Source organism: Chiloscyllium plagiosum, chromosome 32, assembly GCF_004010195.1.
Source record: "Chiloscyllium plagiosum isolate BGI_BamShark_2017 chromosome 32, ASM401019v2, whole genome shotgun sequence".
NCBI lineage: Eukaryota > Metazoa > Chordata > Chondrichthyes > Orectolobiformes > Hemiscylliidae > Chiloscyllium > Chiloscyllium plagiosum.
Genome location: NC_057741.1, coordinates 14,149,266 through 14,155,785, shown reverse-complemented (window position 1 = coordinate 14,155,785; position 6,520 = coordinate 14,149,266).

Genomic DNA, 6,520 nt, shown 5'->3' with positions numbered 1-6,520 from the left:
GTGGAGTGGGAGGGGGAGTTGAAGTGTTGAGCCACGGGGTGGTTGGGTTGGTTGGTCCGGGTGTCCCCGAGGTGTTCTCTGAAACATTCTGCAAGTAGGATCACCCTCACCTTAACCTCCTTCCACCTATCGCATTTCCAACGCCCCTCCCCCAAGTCCCTCCTCCCTACCTTTTATCTTAGCCTGCTTGGCACACTTTCCTCATTCCTGAAGAAGGGCTCATGCCCGAAACATCGATTCTCCTGCTCCTTGGATGCTGCCTGACCTGCTGCGCTTTTCCAGCAAAACATTTTCAGTAGATGACAAGAAGGGAGAGCAGATTTAATTGTTTCAGAATGTTCAAACGAGACCAATCAAAAACAGATCCTATTGTTGATGCATTTGATAATTTCAGGCGATGTTCAGTGATATTTCCCAGATTCAGTGCAGAGTCAATTTAAAGTCTTGATAGATGATCTCTGTCTTTTCTTCTAATGTTAGTGGCTGCTTGTTTTATATTGAAGAGACTGTATGCTGGTCAGGGCATATACTCAGAAATGGTTGGAGTGAAAACGAGAGATAAATCCTGAGTGCTTTCCCTCCTCTTACCTACCCAACAGTGTCTGACTCTGACTCTGACTCTGGAAAAGCAATAATTAAAATAGAAAATCGCAGGCAAACCTCAGCAGGTCTGGCAGCATTTGAAAAGAAAACGTCTTTTTGTGTCTGAACTGAAAAAACATTTTTGTTGCTAATGTAAAAGATCAGTTTCTTATCACATTAAATCTAATCACAAATAAGCCAGACAGCCAGTTATCAAATATTGTCATAGCAAACTGAGAATTCTTATTTCTAGTTCATTGTTTACAGCGATTACGTGATAATTGAAAGCCTCCCATCAACTGGGTTCTTTGACAAAAGTGATAGAGCTAAGTCCACATCCACTTGAACAAACAAATGATGTGAGTGTCTGTAAGGGGTGCAAGGGATGAACCATTTGCACTCACTTAAGCAGATTTCCAGAAGAACCATTTCCAGACAGCAAAACAGCATTCTGGTGGCTTGCAATTGAAAGGTGAAATTGTGCAGATGTTCAGCTATTTTGAAAATTGCTGTTTAGGTCGCTTAAGCATACTGTTGTATGTTTTTTTTAAAACTTATCTTGTAGCATAGCATACTCAACGAATTAAGTTATGTTAACATCGTCGTATTTTTCTGACATTAAATAGAAAAGTGTAACACCTTGTTATCACATTGTACTGGATTATTCTTCTAAAGCATCTATACAATATTTCACAAGGTACCCCATCATTATTGGCAATCCTGAGGATCGTCAGCCAGTGCAGCCTAAATGGCTGTATTCCCCAAGGTGCTACCAATTGTATTAATAGGCATATTACCTCCACCTGTAGATAGACTTGGAGTCTGCTTTCTTGTGGTTTATTACATCAGGACCAGAAGTAATGTTACAATCCCCATGAGAATCCATAAACCAAATGACCCCACCCTCACCAAAATGAAGAAAACAACAAACAAGGTTTCACCTTCTGCAACTTTTATTTTGACACAAATCAGAATCATCGTAAATTAGATAGAAGTTATCATCAGGACCATTATTGGCCCAAACTGTAAATTCCAATGAGAATAGCAGATCCAATAAAACGTATATGGCAGAGGCATTAGGCAGTCCGTTGTACCTGCATGATTTGATTTTAGTCAAAGGTCTTGGATCTTCCTCAAGCAAAATTGCAGTCCCTTTCCTTCATGGAATTAATCTACTATTCCACAGGCAGGAGCTCCCACATGAATGCACAATGTTGTATTTCCTCCTGGAAATTTTTCAGTTCCAGTTGGTTGTGGTGGTGTGGATCTTACTGTCATCATCTTCATACAGTATGACCAATTCTGGACATTGGCAGTGGAAGAAATAGTGGAAGAAAAGAGCTTTATGAAATCATGAGGGGCATGTTTGGGTGAATAGCCAAGGTCTTTTTCCTAGTGTGGGAGTAGATACGTTTAAGGTGAGAAGGAAAAGATTTAAAAAGGACCTGAGGGGTAACATTTTCATGGAGGATGTGTCAGCATGGGTGATTTGACCGAACGGCCTGTTTGTATGACTCCAAATCCTGAGTGTATTTTCTCATCCTTGATGAATCCAGCTCTCTCTTTCATTAATTGTCTATGCCTCCATTATTTTACTTTCTTCCTGTGGCCCTGTTAACAGGTCATATCAGCCAGTATTTCTTATTATCCTAAAATTATAATAACTCTCTTTGCAACTGATACATTTAAAAACTAAAGGGGATAGTATGGGCTATCCCATGCAAAGATTATGACTGTGGTTTTGGTAAATCTATGTTGCCAAGAATAAATAGAGCTGAGACTTGCAAAGATTCTGGAAAGACGTCGACTATTGTGTGAAAGATTGAATCAGTGGAACCCTGTTTATATAGAAGCTGCTGCCTGTGGGGAATCAGCTAATTCCTTGAAGGTAAGGAATTAGAATTCTGCCTGAGAGGTACCTGAATATGGAAGAATTATATAACTGCCATCAGAGCTGTGCAGTTGGAGTGGACTGCCATATGTGATTTATGAGACCTTCATGCTTTGCATCTGATATTCGATGTGAAAGCTATAGTTTGCAATGTTAATTCTATGTTAATTCTGATTTGGGCTTAAGTAAAAATTTTTTTGTAAATGAAATATTGTTTCATAATCTTTTAATTTTGGACTGTTTAGTAAATGTATTTCTTCTGATTTATGGACTCCCACAGGAATTATAGAAGTATTATTAATGACCTTATCTCACACAGTAAACTCATTTCACAAGTATGCTTTTTCAAGACTTAAACGTGTAAGTTTCTCCTATCTTGGCTGATGATCCAAAAATCTGGAGTTTCCTTTTCATTTTTTTCAGGACTTAAGTGATTCTTTTGTGTGTGCCTTGAGTTCAATGTTTGTTCTGACCAGAGCATTATATTGTTTTATTGTAACATCGCCTAACTTGTACTCACTGCTTTTACTTGGTATCTGTGTTGACCTGCATTGATAGGATGTGCTGAACATCAAATTTAAAAGACATCTGTGTTATGTAACTTAATCCTTGCTTATTGTATCCATTTCAATATCTCATCCTGCTTTTTTCTACCAACATCTGCATTAAATGTCAGTTGACATTTTTTGATTTGTTATTCTCACCCATCTTCTGTGCTACCCTATTCAAGTTGACATAGAACATAAAATGTCATGGCACAGTACAGGCCCTTTAACCCTTGATATTGTGCTGACCTATGAAATTAATCTGATGCCCATCCAACCTACACCGTTCCATTATTATCCATATTTATGTCCCATTAAAATGCTCTTGACGTTGGCAAGTCTACTACTGTTACAGGCAGGCTGTTCCAGGCCCTGGCTACTCTCTGAGTAAAGAAACTATCCCTGATATCTGTCCTAAATCTATCACCCCTCAATTTAAAGGTATACCCATCATGTTAGCCTTCACCATCCAATAAAAAGGCTTTCACTGTCCACCCTATCTAACCCTCTGATTATCTTATATATCTCGATTAAGTCACCTCCCAACTTTCTTCTCTCCAATGAAAACAGCCTCAGTTCCCTCAGCCTTTCCTTGTAAGACCTTCCTTCCATACCAGGCAACATCCTAGTAAATCGCTTCTGAATCCTTTCCAAAGCTTCCACATCCTTCCCATAATGCGGTGACCAGAACTGTAATCAATATTCCAGATGCGGCCTTACCAGTGTTTTGTATGGTTGAAGCATGACCTTGTGGCTCTAAAACTCAATCCCCCTACCAATAAATGCCAACACACCATATGCCTTCTTAACAACCCTATCAACCTGGGTGGCAACTTTCAGGGATTTATGCACTGGGCCTCCGAGATCTCTCCGTTCATCTACACTGCCAAGAATTTTAGTATTAGCCCAGTACTCTGCATTCCTGTTATTTCTTCTGCAGTGAACTACCTCACACTTTTCCGCATTAAACTCCATTTGCCACTTCTCCACCCAGATCTGAATCTTATCTATGTCCCTCTGTAACCCACAGCATTATACTGAATTATCCACAACTCTGCCTACACCTTAGTGTTTTTGGCAAATTTACTAACCCATCCTTCTACGCCCACATCCAGATCATTTATAAAAAATGACAAACAGCAGTGACCCCAAAACAGATCCTTGCAGCACATCACTGGTAACTGAGCTCCAGGATCAACATTTCCCAACAACCATCACCCTTGGTCTTCTTTCAGCTAGCCAATTTCTGATCCAAATTGCTAAATCATCTTCAATCCTGAAACTCTGTATTTTGTGCAATAGTCCACCGTGTGGAACCTTATCAAATGCCTTACTGACGTCCATATACACCACCTCAACCACTTTACCTTCATCCACCTTTTTTGTTTTGTCACCTTCTCGAAGAACTCAATAAAGTTAGTAAGGCACAACCTATCCCTTACAAAACTGTGTTGACTATCCCTAATCAATTTATTCCTTTCCAGATGATTATAAATGCTATCTCTTATAACCTTTTCCAACAATCTTTTCAAGTTTATAGTAGCTGAAAAATTTCATACAGTTGCCTTGAGATTTTGAATGCAATACATTTCTACAAATTAGAAATGGCCACGATCCCAACAACAATGTCTGGGCCACCCTATTCAGTACTGCCCAACATCCTCAATCAACTGAGCCACCTTTACCTCATCTAACAGTTAACGTGAGCTTTGTACCATTCAACGGACATCTTATTCATTCTTAGATCTACTCTGATTTCACAGAAGTGAATTCATCTCATAGCCTTCTATGTGAAGTATTACCTATCTGAAGGTTTCTTTATATGATACCATAGAGTCCATTCAGCAGGATGTATGCTGCTCTCAATTCTTCTAACATTGTATTAATACAAATAACATTCTAACTGAGTGGAATGAAATTCACAATAATATGTCAGGGTAATAAAAGATAAAGTCACCACAGTTCTACCCTTTTTCATTAGCCTTCCTCTCTCACTAGAGAGAGATGACTGGTAAGGGTTTAAACTAAAATGGTCATCACACCCCAGACAAGAGGATAAAGTTAAAATGAGTGTCTTTTGTGGTAATCTTAATTGGTGCAGGAATTGAAATTGTGCTGTTGACATAGGAATTGAACATTGTGCTAATGGCATTATTCTACTTTAAAAACCAGCCACAATGTAGCTAACCAACTCCCAAGTTACAGCTTCTTTTCCATTCCCAGACTTCTGAGTTGTGGTTTCCCAAAAGTCCCCATCCTGCTGTCATTTTATTCCCTTTTCTTGCACTTGCATATCCATTTAAGATTTTGATTCACTTCAAAGCTTCAGGATGGCATGATGCTTCAGTGGTTAGCACTGCTGCCTCACAGCGCCAGGGAACCAAGTTACATTCCATCCCTCGGGTGACTGCCTGTGTAGAGTTTGCAAATTCTTGTCGCCATGGGTTTCCTCCAGGTGTTCCAGTTCTCTTCCACAGTCCAAAGATGAGCACGTCGGATGGGTTGGCCATACTAAATTGTCCATAGTGCCCAGGAATGTGTAGGTTAGGTTGATTATTTATGGGAAATGTAGAATTACCGGGAATAAGGATGGGGAGGTGATGGGTCGGATGCTCTTTGGAGGGTTTGTGCAGACTTGATAGACCAAATGGCCTTCTTCCGCACAGTAGGAATTCTATGAAACTCTCAAGCTGGAGTTCTGATGCTATGGAGAAAGTGAGGACTGCAGATGCTGGAGATCAGAGTGAAAAAATGTGATGCTGGAAAAGCACAGCCTGTGAGGCAGCATCTGAGCATTCTTGATGAAGAGCTCATGCTCGAAACATCGAGTCTCCTGATCCTTGGATGCTGCCTGTCTGGCTGTGCTTTTAGAGTACCACACATTTTTGTTCTGATGCTATAGAAATGCAAGTGTTTCTGGGTTCAGAACTGGTGAGGCTTTATCAGTGATCCCACTTGCTGCTTACGTCTGCTGAACCCTTGGTGTGAATGTGTCCTTGGGTGGGATTAATGAGAAAGGAATGGCTTTAAAAGTCATTTGGAAGAAAAGGAAGCTTGCAGTTCTGAACCGTTGGAACTCACACTTCCACCACGTCAGACACTCAGCTTTGGAGTGAATCTGAATCTTGAATAGATACGCTCGTCCAGGAATGGGAATTGGCATGAGAGTAACTAAGAGAGTTGGGAAAGGCAACCAACATGCAGGTCACAATGGGAAGAGGCCACAACTCAAGTCTGGAAATAGGAAAGAGGCTGCAACTCAGAGGTCAGTGAGGAGAAGCAAGTCAAAACTCAGAGATGGTAAGTGAAGAGAGACCACAACTTTGATGTCAGGGAGGAGAAAAGGCCACAAGTCAGCAGTTGGAATCTGGAACATGGCAATCAGAACACACAGGTATGGCAATTAAATGAATAATGCAACATATTGAGTTTTTCTGAGGAAGTAACAAAGCTGACTGATGAGGGCAGAGCGGTAGATGTAATCTATATGGACTTCAGTAAG